General features: G+C 42.3%; 1 protein-coding gene across 1 annotated transcript in view; it reads left to right on the top strand.

Moving 5' to 3' along the window:
- The window catches only part of NSD2 (nuclear receptor binding SET domain protein 2), a 504,567-nt gene that overhangs the window by 339,298 nt on the left and 148,947 nt on the right, over nucleotides 1–16,322 (top strand). The window lies entirely within an intron of this gene.

The following is a 16,322-nucleotide window of genomic DNA, read 5'->3' as shown; positions in this document are numbered from 1 at the left end:
AGGAGGTGTAGCCTATTGTGCTGTCTGACTCTAAGCAGAATCCACCATGTCCTCGACTGAGATTGCACCTTGCTCCGACCCAGCACACAGCCTTTGAGCAATTTTTTAAATTCCCGTACTTTGCCCTTGCCATGTGATGGGGCCTAGACTTTACTGTATGAAAATGCCATCTTTCTGGCATAGTTACCCCCACTTTGTCTGATGTCAGTGTGTTTGGACTGTACTTCTCTGGGATCCTGCTAACCAGGACCCCAGTGACTGTGCGCTCTCCCCTAAATTTAGTTGTTGGTAACCTTTCACTCCCACAATTGGAATACTGGTGCACCCATGTAAGTCTCTAGTATATGGTATTTGGATACCCAGGACATTGGTACACCAGGGGTCCCCCATGGGCTACAGCATGTATTATGCCACCTGTGGGAGTCCATGCAAGCTGCGCTACAGGCCTGCCATTGCAGCCTGTGTGTAAGGGTGCATGCACGCCTTCACTGCGAAACCTAACCACTGCACTTAAACATTATAAGTCACTCCTCTGATAGGCCCTTCAGCCCAAGGGCAAGGGAGCATGTCTCTAGGTGTGAGGGTACCCCTGCATGAGCAGGGCACCCGTTACAGACTCCAGGCAAATTCCTGGACTGTCTAAGTGCTGGTAAGCCATCTTAAGGTATGTAGTGGGCACTGGTCAACACAAGTTGCCCGACTACATAATTTCTACTCCAAACCTAGGCATGTTTGGTATCAGTGTTAGTTGCATGATACCATGTACTCTGGGGATTCCATAGGGGATTCCCCCAATCCTGCCTGTGCAGCCTTACGGGGTCTAGCTGCCAGCCCGTGCTGCTGTGGACACCAGGCACTGTTCTGCCCGCCTGCTGTTGAGCCAGACTCAGGCCAGAGAAGCAGAACAAAGGATTTCCTGCAAGAGAGGTGTGAGCACCTCTCCCTTTGTATTAGGTGTGTAAGAACTGGTGTGGAGTGGCCTCTGAGCCCCATCAGACTGCTTTGAAGGGCACATTTGGTGCCCTCCTTGAATAATCTGGTTTGCAGCAGTTCAGGAACTCTTGGTTCCTGCTCTGGCGTGAAACTACACAAAGGACAGGTGAGTGACCCACCCCCCTATTGAGCTCCTCCTGGTGGCACTTGGTCTGCCCTTCTTAGAAATAAGATGTGCAGATGCACCTGGGAGCATCTGACTGGATAGGCCAGTTACATGGCGTCCCTGCCCCCCTCTGATAGGAGGGTCACAGCAGAGAGCCACCAGCCCCCTTTTTAGGATTAGTTAAGGGCTCCCTCGCATGTGGGTCCTCAGATTCGTCAAGCAAGATTCTTCAAGGAACTCTGCAAGACATCTGCTACTGGCCTCTGGAACGGACTTCTGTTGGCCTTCCTGTGTGCTGAGGACCAGCTGTGACTCCCCCCTCAGGGTAGTCTCTCCTGGACCTTGCTGATTCCTAAAACCTTCCAATTTCTTCTGCAACTCCTATTTGCACTTGGTAGTGCTTGCTGGTCCTGTCTTCTGGGTGTCCTGAGGAAGGGACACTCTCCATCCATCCTCTTGCCTGCTGGTTTTCTCGGGGTCTACTGGGAAGGGTCCTCAATTCCACAGACTCCAACCACTACTCTGTTAGCCTATGGGACAACTCGGTGGGTTAACTACCTTATTCCTGGTTTCGGGGGGGGGGGGGGGGTCACTTACTGTACTTATCTCTGGTGTTTTCCAACCAAATTAACATGCATCTTTCTCTACATTTGCATGATCCAAAACATAGACATAACTTCTCATCAAGTAGAACACTCTTTTATTGTGGCCATGCACAGAATGATGTTGGTGTAAAGTCATTTAGCAGACTGATCTCTTGGTATGCCCCCGACCCAAGTAGGGACCACTATTCTAGTCCGGGTAAGTCACAACACAATCCAAATTATCCTGTGATCACCCTCTGGTAGCTTGGCACAGAACAGGCAAGCTTAACTTAGAAGCCAATGGGTAAAGTGTTTGTGCAATAACTCATACATTAACACAGTGAAAACACAAAAGTACTCCATACCAGTTTAGAAAAGTAGATCATCTTTATCTAAATAAAGTAAGTCCAAGTGTCAAGAATCCAATGTGTACATGCCTAGATAAGAACTTTTAATTATTAAATCCCACTAAAACGCTTAAATGCAAAAGCTCCAACTGGGGCTTTTACGACGCCATTGACTGAGTCATTCCCAACAGTGTGACGCCACTGGCACTGATCAGAGTTGCACGGACCCCCAGGCAAAGTACCTTGGAAAACGATGAAACAAAGGCATTGCACAGAGTGGAGGAGGTGAGTTTTCGCTGGAGCCGGTGCGGCGTCTATTCGTTACGGCGACCGGGGAGGTGAGGTGTCAGTTCTGTTCAGTTGCAGGGGAGCTGATGTGGTGTCGGAAACTGCACACAGGCCTGGCAGTGGCAGGCCTGAGACACTAGTAAGGAGCTACCTATGTGGGTGGCACAACCAGTGCTGCAGGCCCATTAGTAGTGTTTAATTTACAAGCCCTGAGCATCTCTAGTGCACTTCACTAGGGACGTATAAGTAAATTAGGTATGCCAGTTGGTTAGGGTCCAATGTTACCATGTTTAGGTGAGAAAATCATGAATTTTAGCACTGGTCAAAATGGAGGGAGACAGGCAAAACGTTGGGGTGGGTATACCACCCTTAGGCTGTCAGGTCTAACAATTGTCAAATGTGTCAGTCTGAACTCGTTTTCCAAACACGCTCAAGGTATTTTTCCACATCTTTAAAGTCACATTCTTCTTCTGTCTCAGCAAATTCCTTTAGAAACTTAAAAGTTTCAGCCGTTAAAACTCCAAGCTTTGTTCCAGTTTTGCTCAGTGTCATCACCCCATAATGTATCCATAACTCAGATAAGCCTTGACTTGTGAACATTGCAACAAATCTAAGTAGCACAATAATATCTGTGTCATTTGACAGAACAATGACTTGATCGGAACTATTTCAAACAGCCCACCCAGCAAGTGACACAACACGATCAGCTTCCTCCAATTTGCTGTCCTTGAACAATATGATCCGTACCTTTTAAATGTCTCTTCAGGCACCAACTCCTCATTGAAATTCCTCTTTAAATAATTGTAAATTCAATGTGCACTGAAGTATCAGCAGTGTTTCAGCGAGTTAACATCTCGTTTGATGTTGATGACCAGAATTTATCAAGTTGCACAGGTGATGGTGTTGGATTTTTGATGAAGGAAAGGTCAATTGTTCCACTTGTAGATATTTGTCTGATTCTCTCGTTCTTTGGCAGTTCACGATAACGGTCAGTCAATCTGCAGTTCTTGCACGTTGCATACCTACTTTGATGTCTGTAGAACAGTCTGAACAACCTCTCCGAAGCTTTGCATGGATGAAATCGTGAGCATTTGTAATTATGACATATATTCCACAACAACAGCAGTTTTCAATGAGGACATCTTCTGGAATATAAATTCTTCAGGTGAAAGTTTATTTTTAAAGCTCTTGTATCAGTTTGTGTTTCACTGGTTTGGTTGCAGCATCTCCATAAAATAATGTGTGTTGGAAGATCATACAACAGAATTTACTTGATAAATTCACCCCTTTCTTTTGCTACATCCATTTCTCTGTGCTTGTGAAAGTTGATTTTTTTTTGTAACCGGTTTTGTAGTGGCTGGTTGGACCAAACTCTTACTATGTCAATTAAGGTGTGATTGTCAAACAGCTTTTTCTCTTTCAATACAAACTTCTCCTTCAGTTCTGCATATAGTTTCGATTCATGTTCCAGGACGTCTAGCAGATGATGTGTCTTTGTCATTATCCACATTGTTTGGTCACAAAGTTGTGTAGTCGCACAGGCTTAGTCATTTCAAAGAGGTTTCCTTGCTGCTGCGTGAAATAAAGAAGGCTGTCAACATGTTTATTAAAGCATACCGCTCTCTTTCCCACAAGTTTGTGTTGAACAGTTTCACAATGGTCCATTAATTCTGAAATTGTCAACTCTGAAAACATTACAAATAGAAAGGACTTTGTGGTAAACTAACTGCCATTGAGGCGCATATTCACTTTTACGTGTCTGAATAAGAGTCCCATTGGAGCTTTTCTGTGATCTCTGGAACGTCTGTTCCAGTTTCATATCTGGAGCCACAGCATTGAACCTTTCTTCTCTGTCTCGTTCACTACAAAAAGTCTTTAAGTGAACTTTCTGTAGAGGTATGGTTTTTCCACCTCTAGCATCTTCACTCTTTCCAAATACCAGGAACCATAGCTCAGGTAGTTCATGAAACGAATTTACGAAACACAGTAATCAGTGACTCCACAGCCTTGCAGCTCCCAATCACCTCATGATGAGCGTGTACCAAGTTTTTCACTAGAACTATCATGTGTAAAACATTTCCCCTACATTTGCAAAGTTATGGTTTTTCTTCACGCTCTTCAACACTCTTCAAACTGGGTTTCTGATTTTTGAACTGTGTATTGAACATTCCCTGGCTTTGCATTGTCTTTTGAATGAAGTGCAACCTATGCCTTGTTCACTTCTGATATAAGATATGCAGAACTGTCATTCTTGTTCCAGAAAATGTTCCATCGTAATGTTCGATAGCCTTGGATACGAGCATACTTGTAACGAGTTAACATAATGAGTTCCACTCAATACTGACTGGGCAGTTTTGCTTCCAAAGATTTCAGCCTCAATAAGTGCATAGTCTGTGCCACATCCACCGAGACATTTGTGCACACTGCAACACAACTTTTGTCATGTGGAAAACGCACATCATTAGATAAAGGTCATCAAATTCTACTGGATTGCCCATAAAAATGTCTGCTACAATACGGAAAACACCTTCATCTCACATAATTGGCAAGATAGGCTGGTCTTCAAGCTGAGCATGCACATTTTGGATTTCTTTTTTTTTTTAGAGCTGTGTATACTGTTGTGCAGTTTGTGAAATTGGAAAAGGTATTACTGGTAAAAACCCAACCTTCTACAGTAGGACAGTATTCTGGGAGATCAGAGCATGAATTCCAGCTCATGGAGGAACTGACTTTTCTTCAGCCTTCAGTTGGCACCAAATAAGCGATGTGATAAATTCAATTAAATCAGCTTTGCGGACTGCAGCATCAGGTAGAAAAAGATCCATGTCCTCAGCTACTTTGAAACTTTCAGGGACATGTTGATGGCTTGTAGTGATTGCGCACACATTAGCAAGACAGTTAAGTTATAAGTTTGCAACTTTCTTTATGCCTACAGCTGACTCCGCTTGTTTTCCTGCAGTTATTTCATTGTTAGTCTTGAAAAAGCACCATGGTAGTAACATGTACATTGGATGTTTCAGGAAAAAAAGAGCGGACTTGAAAATTATCAAGAGCAGCAATTGTAAATCCTTTCCTTGTAAAGTGACTAGGAAGTGGTGTGCTGTTGGAGTCACAAGATTTTACAGCATGAGCTGCTAACAAGTTCCTTCTCCATACTAATTCATTATAACTTCTTGATACACCAGTCCTGTTAATTGAAGTGATAAACTCTCTACTTTTGCACGTGTCGTAAATTGCGTGGGCAGTCATCATGGGTCGCAGAGTTTTCTTTTTACCATGATGTAATTCATAAAACATGATTTGGAAAAGACAGTACATTTGCACAGCATAAGCCTGTCGCTTCATGGGAGTGTCTTCCACTGCTTCGCTTATCTTTAAAGCCATCAACAATGCTGCCTGGTTCTGTTCCAAACTCAAGAACTTTAGTTTGTAACAGTTTTGCTTTGCTGATATTAAACAATGATGTAAAAAATGTTAACTCCCATGATTTGAGGAACTCTGGGGCATCACCAAATTTGGCACGAAGTCCAAAATCGAAATCCTGCAGGGCATTTCTTAAAATGGTTTATGCTGATTTTACTGCTTCATGTGATCTTATTTTGGCAGCAAGAACTTCAACAGTCAAATCAGTTGAGAACATCTTACGTGTCTCATTCTTTTTGTGAGACTGAGAAAAATAAATCCTATCATGGTACATTCTCACCAGAAAAATCTTAACTTCATTAATATGGCTCAATCCAGTTTCATCAATGTTTGATTATTATTTCTCTGATCTCATTGAATGTGAACCCATAGCCAGCACTCAAGGAGGGGCTTTAAAAACATACTTTGCTTTTTCAGAGAGTGCAAACTTAACTGAAGGCTGGTGGTTACGTTGCTTGTGGGAGCTCATTGTACATTCATATTTTCTAATGTATGCGTGCATGCAGTTTAGGTGGGCTTACAGATCAGCTATAAATACTCACCTCGCTGTTTAGATCAGCTACTCAGCTGAAAACTACATCTCGGAAGAAACCTAGCTGCAGATGAAAACATATTTGTCCTTTGAGACTCATATTCACTGTACTTTGTTCTTTTGTCCTTTGGCTCTTGTTTTGGCTAAACCACAGATAACACATTGAAGATCTTCTGCTTTCTGATCAGCTGTTGGAGGTGAACAAGGGGTAGCCATCAATGTTCGAAGTGGATTGGCATTTGGTTTGGTTGTCGTCACTTTCTCAGAAGACTCAGATTCTTGTTGTGATTCTCAAGTTTCTGCTATTTTTTTATTACTTTTTTTCCAGGCTTCTTTCCATTGTATATGGCTTGTAGCACTTGTTGTTTCAATGATAAAATATTTGATCCTTTTCACACATCACTTTCAGTCATTTGTGAACTTCGTCTTGACGTATTTCTGCAGCATCACAAACTCTCTTCTGTCTGGCAGCGGTTTCAAATTAGTTTGGTGTATGACACTTTTTTTCTTTCTTGAAGGAGTCCTCAGAATTTGTGGTTAACACTGTCAGGAGGTAAAGAGCTCTGCTATCTCTTGCTTTGCTCTTGTTTACGAGTTTGTCGCCGAAAAACCTGAAACAAAAACATTAAAATAAAATACCAACATGATGGCTAAAACACATTAGTATAGAACCGCCGCTTTGACAAATGGCGAAAGGGTTGCTCTGAGGAGTTATTTTCTGTCTCTATTAGACTATTTTACCACCAAAACCTATGTTTTTACACCAGAATAAAGTATATAGGTCTCAAGGTTCCTGAAATATTACATCATCACTGCAACACATCCACCATTTTTTAGAAATGTCAGCCAGAAAAAATCGTCCCAGATTAGCATTGTCTACCCAAGCTAAATTACTTCTCTAATGATACAAAAACACAAATCAAAAATGAAAATCTGTGGGAAATCATTTTTTTATAGCGGTATAACAAGGGGCCAGGACTACATTAAGCACCCCAGCCTTTCTCACTCAGTAGCAGAGTCTGTTGGTACAGGCATCCAACAGCAAAATTACTCCCCTGATTGCAAATCTATAGACAATTATGCAGTTCGGGAAATAGATTTTTCCATCAACCAGCCTGGCCTCATATCTGTGAATGCCTGCTGTCTTCCATGCTACTATTCTCATGCCCATTGGGATTCGGGAGACCTTTGGGCATCCCTTACACAGGCTATTCAGAACAGTCCTGATGTAGCGAAATTCATCACTCGATCTGGATTGGATTCAACTAACTATTCAGCAGTAGTCATTAGTGTGGCCCTTCGGCGCCACACCTGGATGAAAGGTCTATGAGCTTCTCTGTGAATGTTTACGCATCCTTAATGGATGGCTTTTATTTCTTAGGCAAAAAAGCAGGATCAGCTTTGGCCATTTAAAAAAACATAGACACAAAATGTTTCTTGCACTTTTTTGCCCCTACAGTTGTCACTAGCAGTTTTGTCCTCTTCAAGGCTACAGTAGAGGTTTTTCCACAACGTCACTCTCCTTGAGCCGATCGGGTCTTTCACCCCTTAATTGGCCCAGCCCACGGTTCTCTGTGTTTAGGGCAGAAGGCCCTACGTGTAATTCGTCCCCTTGCACCTCCAGCAGCCACAAAGCGGCTTTAGTGTGTCTTTGTCACCATACAGCCACCCTAACGGGCATGGGATCCAATATTTCCACCAATGGTGGCAAGCCATCACCTAAAACAAGTGGGTCCTCCAAGTTGTCCTTCGGTGCTCAGCCGTACCATTTCTTTGCACTCCAGTGCACCTTCTACCACAATCATGATGGCTGACAAAGGATTACCACATTTGTCCACACTGTCTGTCCTGGACTCTGGAAACTGGATGGTGGCATTGGACCTTCAGGAGACTTCTAAGGGAATTATTTTTTGTATCTTCACCCAAAGTTTTGGAATGATGATGTTTGATGCAGAATGCACTGAGGCTTGCTAAACAGACATCAGTGCCTGTGTCCTGACCTTAAAGTATGTATGTTTGATTGGCTTCTACCCTACTGGCATGGGCTAATTTACTTTTTAAGTCCCTAGTATATGGTGTCCCGGGATTATAAATTAGAGAGCCACCCCAGAGACTGCAGCACTTGTGCCACTCTGGGTGTGAGAGAGGTACAACGTGGCTCCTATTTTGCCACGGCAAACTTGAAGGGCAGGTCTTCACATGCTAACTCAATCTATTTTTGTCGCAGGGAGTCTTCTTGTGCAGAACTGTGCCTTGGGCAACAGAATGTCAGAATGCAGGGGCTGTGCCTCTTCTGACAAATCGGTACTGTCATACCAAAATGCCTGACTAGCTCACTGTGCCATACTTGCCCTCTAACCTTAGAGTGACAAGTAATTGTGACAACCCAGAAGGCATGACACTCTAGCCCCTTTTCTCGGGGAATAGTGGAAAACAGGTCTGTCCTTTTAATTATTTTTCAGTCATACGCATCCATAGGAACAGTAAAAAAGACACATTGAAAGTACACAATATATTAAAATGAGCTTTGCAAACCCTAGTCAAGGGTGCTGTATATTACAAAGTTGAACCTGTGTTTTTTCGTGTTCCAACAATAAAAAAAAAAACACTTGTTTTTACTGTGGAAAAGGAGAGTAGCCCAATTTGGGCCTCCAAAAATCTACTCACTATGGCGAGTCACATTTTATCTGGTCAAGCTATTTTTAGGAACTAATAGCCCTTTCTGGCGAGTTGACAAAGAACATGTGTTCTGTTCGCCTTTAAATCTTGTTTTAGGTTAGAAATCAGTTTGTCTTTTTTCCTTCTGCCAGGATTTTGTTAGGTGAACTGTCTGACCTGCTGTAAAAAGTGTGAATTGAAAGGCTGCAGTTGTCGCTTATTTAAATGTGGTTTAAGTCAACTGTACAGACATTATAAAATATATGTCCGTAGTTGTGAAAGCCTATATTTTTTTTTGTACTTCTGTGTGATGAAAAAAATATTTTAACAGGATGCAAACAAATCAGAACACTTAACCTGGTGATGTGCAAATAATAGTTTTCTGAAACCCAGTTTACACAGCTTGTTAGTACACTATATAGTTTTATCAGTAAAGCTGCAATTTAGTGGATGTTTTTGGACATTTTTTGGGAAATTTACTATCTGTAAATGACGGTGTGCTGCCATATCAGGCTAGTAATCTGTTATTTTTTTTTTTAAGTGAGTGTTTAAAAAAAACCTACTTAGAAACACTCCAGCCATGATGGCTTTGCTATTAGTAAACTAAGATAAGTAATGTATCATGTGTACCCTATATGTGGGCTAGAATTTTTATTAAGCAAACATTTAGTCTATTTAATCTAACAAGGTTTTTTGTACAGCAGAAATGCTGAACTCACATATTTGAAGGTGCACTCATATGCGAGAATGAAGAAAAAGGCGAGACTGCTGAATAAAATATTTGCCTAGGGTCACTCAACTTGAGAACTGTTTACAGGTCAAGTACATTACAATTAAGTCGAGTAGATTATTCATGTTACTCGACCTGCAGTTCTAGATTAATTTTTATGATTTTTGGAGCCTTTAACTCATTATGCCTGACTTCATTTCTATGTCGAAAATAAAGACTTTTGTTGCAGAGTCCACAGCTCACACGGGGTCGTGTGACAGCTTTTTTCCTTTTCAGGGGAGAAGTATAAACCACTCACAGAAAAGGACACAATAGAAGCCTGCATAGAGGAGAGATGTTACCTCTCCCTGGCAGGAAGCCACTCCAGTGTTAGTCCAAAAAGGGAGCTTCAAAGGGAAATTCACCTTTTAAGGACAAATGGCAAACACTTGGGAGAGGGGCTTCTCTCGCTTTTAGGAAGACAGGTTGGCATTAGAGACCGAGAAGGTAAGACAGTTGTGAAACTGGGTTTTCAGGGGAATATAGCCCCCTTGGTAGCCACACCTTTGGGTTGGGCTAGGGAGTTATACATGCCAAAAGAACGGTTGTCATGTTGGAAGTGAGCAAAATAGAGAATTGTGGGACAGCCATATGCCACACTTTGCAGAAAGTGGTTATCAGGAGGAAGAGAACCTGGTAGCCCATTGGCTAGTGACCTCAACTTACACTGAGAGCTTTATCTGGGCATAAAAAGGGCACCCAGAACTCTGATATTGTTAGACCGGAAAAGAGGACTGAAGGAGTGCCCAGCTGCACCAGCTTGGACTGCACATGCTGAACCTGGTGATTAGCAAGGGAAAAGGCACTGTGATTGCTGTGTCTTGCTCGTGGAGAAGTCAGCTCTTAAACCTAGCCAAAGCAAGAGGCTCTAAGGGTCAGTTGACTAACCTCCTGTTTGCAGCACAGGGCCACCACTGCTGAAGAAGCCTGCTGGGGTAAATTGGTAGCCCAGATTCATAAATTGCTGCTCACTTTCTTTGTGCAGCCCAAGGGACCATGGCCTTAAAACTCAGAATTTGCCCTAGAGTAGTCTGGACTCCGGGCGAGCTGTGGGAGTGCAGCCTGGTCACTCAGAAGGCATGTCGCTCCCAAAAGAAGGTAACCAATTAAACTGCTCTACCTTGGCAACTGGTAACCCAGTGGCGACTGGACTTCTGCCAAGCTTGAGAGGACTTTGAAGGGACAGCAACCTTTGAGGCCAGGATCGCCTCACTCTGCCTGTATAACCAGTAGTAGCCCCAGGACCCCCCCCCCCCCCCCCAAGCATCTTCAGCATCCTTTGTCCCTTGCACCAGGAACACTCTAGAGAAGTTGATGACAAGGAGCCACTGAAGCTGGAACATTGACTGGAGACTGCTTTTCCCATTGAGATAACTTTCTGACCTTGCTGGTCACCCTGACTGACTCCCTGCTGAAGTTGGCTGCCTAAGATAACTAAGTAACTGCGGGTGATACCCAAGTTTTTCTTTAAAAAAAAAAAAAAAAAAAACTTTGAGTGACAAATTAGTTTAATTTGCCAATGCTTGTTAACAGTTAAGTGTTGATTTATTATACCTTGTAAAGTCTGCATCTCCGAATCCCTCTGGTGGATATTTATCTAAAAATGTAATCTAATCTATTTTCATAAATTGGTGTCTGATTTCTAGTGTCTAGTTCTTCATCAACTATTTTAGTGGTGTTTAAATGTTTTTCCTTGTTCCTTTGTGTAGTCTGGGCTGCTTAGAGTTAGACTGCCCAGGGTTGTGCTAAGGTTTAAGAAACGAAACCCAACTGATCCTAAAAGGGTTAGTGTATTACATGGGGAAGTCACACAACCACGCCATGTAATACACCCCATTTCCTCACATCTGTGAGAACCTGTACCATTCTTCCCTTGATGGACACCAGAAAGACTTTCAACGCCAAGCGAATGACCCTCAGCTCAGGAAGGTTGATAGAGAGCCGGGATTTCACCAGAGACCAGAAACTGCTGATCTCCAACTCCCTCATATGGCTGCTGATCGCCACCTCAACTGAAAAATGATGCATTAGTTATCACTGTCCACTTTGAGTGGGGAAGGTCGAGGGGTCTGCCGCAGACCCAAATACTGTCCAGTAACCACCATTGCAGATCTTTTGTAACCTCTTCTGAACTCTGAATATGGTCAGAGAGGTCTCCTTAATGTTGGGCCCACTGAGAGCCTTTATATGCCACCTGGTGAGTTTGACCAGCAGGAGGTAAACAGTCCCGGGGCTGCCAAGTAGATCTCAGAAATCCCAGGACAAAGCCCAAAGATAGGGATCATAGCCTGAAGCTCTTGGACTCTCTCCCAGAGGAAAGGCACAAAACTGAACCATTTCCAAAATGGCTCAGGTAAAAGGGAGCGTCTGAGGAGTCAGTTGTGACTTAAGCCCATTGATAATGAACCACATGGAGGACAGGAGGTTCACCTTAGTTTTGAGGTGGTTAATGACTTAGTGGGGCGAGCCCGCCTTCAATACCCAGATGTTGAAGTATCAGAATACTGGCGTGCTCAATCCTGATCACCCACTACCACTATAAGTTGTACTGCCGCCAGCGCCATCACTGTTGTGAACACCCAAAGGGCAGAGCATAGGTGAGACCAAAGGGGGATTTCAAGTACCCCTGTACTACCACAAATGCTGGCAGCACCACTGGGTCTACAGAAGGGGTATATGGAAATGGGTGTTCTGCAGGTCGAAAGCTATCTTCCAGGGTTGAGAGCAGACAAGAACTGAGCCAGTGTGATCTTTTTGAATTTCTCCTTCCAGAAGAATGCATTGAGAGGGTGCAGGTCTAAAATTGTCGAAGGTCTCCATCCTTCTCAGGCACCAGAAGCTAGTGGGAATAACAACTACGTCATACTTCTATGGTGGGCACTCTCTCTATAGCCCCTTTGTCAAAAGGGCTTGCACTTACTGCCACAAAACAGCCCAGGGAGCATGCTGTGGCCCTGCTCTCCTTGAACTGCTTGAGAGCAAAGTCTGCTTTGTCCTTAAAAAAGCAAGTCCTGTAGAATGACATGTCCATGAAGGATGACTAGACACTTGCCTGAAAAACCAGTGGACTGCAGCCAACCATACAAGTGAATGGCTACACTGGTGCCAGGCCCACCTGATGGAATTGGTGGTATCTAAGCCACAAACTGTGAACCTGGTCATCCAGCAGCAGTCCTTTATGGCCTGGGTGATGGCAGGTCGAGGATCTTCAAGGACCCCAGGAAGGATTTGAGCCATTAATGTCCAAAAAGCATGGGAATACTGCCGGAAAGGCAAATGGCATTCAGTGATTATACCGGTAAGATGGTGGGGCCCAGAAAACATTTTTGCTGAACATCTCCACCCATTTTGACTCCTGATCTGGGGAAGTAGTAGGGAACGTGTTGGGGGTTAGTCTTAATTGCAGACACCTGCGCCACCAAGTTTTCAGGAGAGGGGTTCTGAGATAAAAAGCAGTGTTGCCAAGAGCTGGGTGGTGGCCACATACAATCTGGTGGTTGACGAAGGAGGCCCAGAACAAGGCTTGGGCCATGCAACAATGAAGTATTCATAAGGGTCTCATTAAAAGGTAATAGGGGTTCAGTGGATGTTCAACCCAGCTGGAGGATTTCTGTAAGGACATTGGCCTTGATTTCCAAGGTGGTGAGCTGGTCCAGAACTCTTTGATTTGTTTAGGCGTGGCTGGAACCCTGGAAACTGTTTGCCAGAACAAATTGCAGGATCAGCTCTCAGGGTATTTGGGAATGGTGGAAAGGGGCAGAGCCTCAGTACAAGGTTGCCAGTCTTGAGACCGTCAAGCTCGCTGTTGCACCACCGCACTCCAGGTGGTCCAACCGCCACATTACGACCCTGTCGGTCAGTTTGCCATCTCCTCCAGGAACACGGTTCCCGACGGGCTGATGGCGGTCGGACTCATGGTCAGCCATGGCGGTGCAGAGTTTAGCCGTGTTGGTCATGAGTTCCCTCTCCGCCAGCCTTTTTATGGCAGTTTAAGTGCCATGAACAGGCTGGCAGAAAGGAAGTGCTGTGGGCCGCATGGGGCCCATGCACTGCCCACTTCTATTCCGTGGGCAGTGTAGGGTACCCCCCCGGCACCCTTCGAATGCGCACTGTCTTCTTCACAGACCGTATGCATTCTCAGGGTGCTGTTGTGCTACGGTGTTGGCCTTGGCTCCCTTAATGAAGCCAAGACCAAAACCATAACACTGTTTCTGCTGGACTGTCAAGCGTGAACTTCGTAATATGATGATCCTGCCGGTCAGCCCAGTGGGAACATTGTAATATGACTGGGAGTAAGGCCCCCCTCCCGTGTTGACAGTGGGCTCCTCCTTATGAGTTTGACAGTCTGCTCGTCCGATGCCAAACTCGTAATGAGGCCCTTGGATACCTTGTGTTTTTTTTCTATGACTTACCCGAATTCTTCAAGATGGAGACTGACCTGGATCTCAAATGCAGCTGGGACAGAACTTCTACTTAAGGTGGAAATGTTTATTGTTAATTTATTTGTTGTCAATGTCTTGATTTATTAATTATGCATTTTATAAGTGTTCTATTTTGAATTTAAAATGTAAGTTTTAGCTTTTAGTTTTATTATTAGCTATAGCAACCTATTTTTAAGGAGTGGATCGCTGGGTTTGTAGGGGTTTAAGTTAGGAAGTTAGGTTATTTAAAAAAAAAAAAAAATGTTCATAATTTATTTGATAAGGGTGTAGCTAGTTTATTCCTCAGTTAAGATATTTTAGTTGTGGGTTGCTGGGTTTATAGGGAAATAGGATGGACAGTTGAATTGAATTAAATGTATTTTAATTTAATGCTATGTTTTGTTAAAAACACATTTGATTATTAATTATTATGTATATTACTTGTGATTTATTTTTAGTGCTGTTACTTTATTTTAGTGAGTAGGTTGCTAAGAATATAAAAATATATATAAATGTAATTTACTAATTAGAAATTATTTATGTATAATATATTTGGTAAATATATTTCTTATAGTAAGTGTGAATTTGTTTTCGAGATATTTGTTAAAATTTGTATGTATTGAAATAAACTAAATAGTAAGGAACTCATTATGTAGTTAGTGAAGTTATTATATGTAACTATATATATAATATATATATATTTCTACTGTCATTTAATAATGTTCTGTACTAAGTATTTAGAATTGTTTACTAATTTTATAGGATTTGTATTCATGTATGTAATCCTTTTGTGGCGGAAACTTTCCGTACTGTTGCTTAGACGGAAAATGGAAAAAGTAAATATATTCCCTTCAAAGTCGAATGCTGTCCCTAATGTGACACTAGTAAATTTTACCTCTCAAGTCCAGCAATTTCCTTACTGCTGCATAAACTGGAGTGCGCATAGTGCATCTAACATTCACAGAGTCCAATACTGTTTCTAATATTGGTTTAATAGATTTTACAGTATTGTATTTTGTTATATATACATATATATTTTTTATGTTTATATTTGAGTACTTTTTTGAGGGACTTTAAATTAATATTTTCCATACTGGCTAAAGTAATATATTTTGTTACGTTGTTTGTGGGGATGGCACATATATCTGCTTAACTGCAGCCACAATCCAACCACTCACACAGTGAGAGATTTGCGCACTCAGGTGTGAGGTGACCAAAGGTTTATTGCCCTAATATTCATTGTATTGGAGCAATAAACTTTAGATCACAGCACACCTGAGTACGCGTTTCTCACTGTGATTTGTATGTATATATATGTATATATATGTGTATATATATATATATATATATATAATAAAAAGCAATAAACTTAATATAATGTAAAATATATAGTTTTATTTTGTGTGTGTGTGTGTGTATATATATATATATATATATATATATATATATATATATATATATATATATATATATATATATATATATATATATTTATATTTCACCTACTGGCAGGCAAGTTACCCAGACTCCAGGGGTGTGATATAGTTGTGTTTTAGGGGCAAATTATAGATTTTTATAGAATTTTGCATCACTGCCCATGATTTTTCACAACTTATTTTAAAAATATTTGCGATTATGGAAAAATTGGAAAGAAAAAACACTCATTCATACACTAATTCATTCACCCATACATGAACTCAGGCTCATGCGTTCACTCACACTCATGCACCCACTCCGACTCTCACCCCCTTTCAGACCAACTCACACATCCACTGACAGACACAGGCCCTGTGGCAAACATGCACTGCGCACGGCCAAAGGCTGTGTGTGGCTTGGGGAAGGGTGGTTAATAAGGGCTTGGCTGCAAGGCCAGACCTTGCGATCAACCCCCACCGCGCACGGCCAAAGGCCGTGCATGGCGAGGGTTGGAATAACGTATAGTAATGAAAATTACTTTGTAAAAAAAAAAAAAAAAAAAAAAGGTTACAAGGACATTATAGTTAGGTTCTGAATTTACTCGTACAAAACCATAGAAATTCAACAGTTATAGTTTGGAGTTCTTTCAAGTAACTAAAACTCTCACCCCGAGACAACTATAATTTGCACCTTTGTCATGCACAGCTAATGACTCCACATATGTCATTGATGAGATCTTGTATGGCATCTTTGATATTATCAGTGCAACATTTGCAATAAAATTA

This window comes from Pleurodeles waltl, chromosome 1_2, assembly GCF_031143425.1.
Source record: "Pleurodeles waltl isolate 20211129_DDA chromosome 1_2, aPleWal1.hap1.20221129, whole genome shotgun sequence".
NCBI lineage: Eukaryota > Metazoa > Chordata > Amphibia > Caudata > Salamandridae > Pleurodeles > Pleurodeles waltl.
This window is presented reverse-complemented; position numbering and strand designations above follow the sequence as displayed.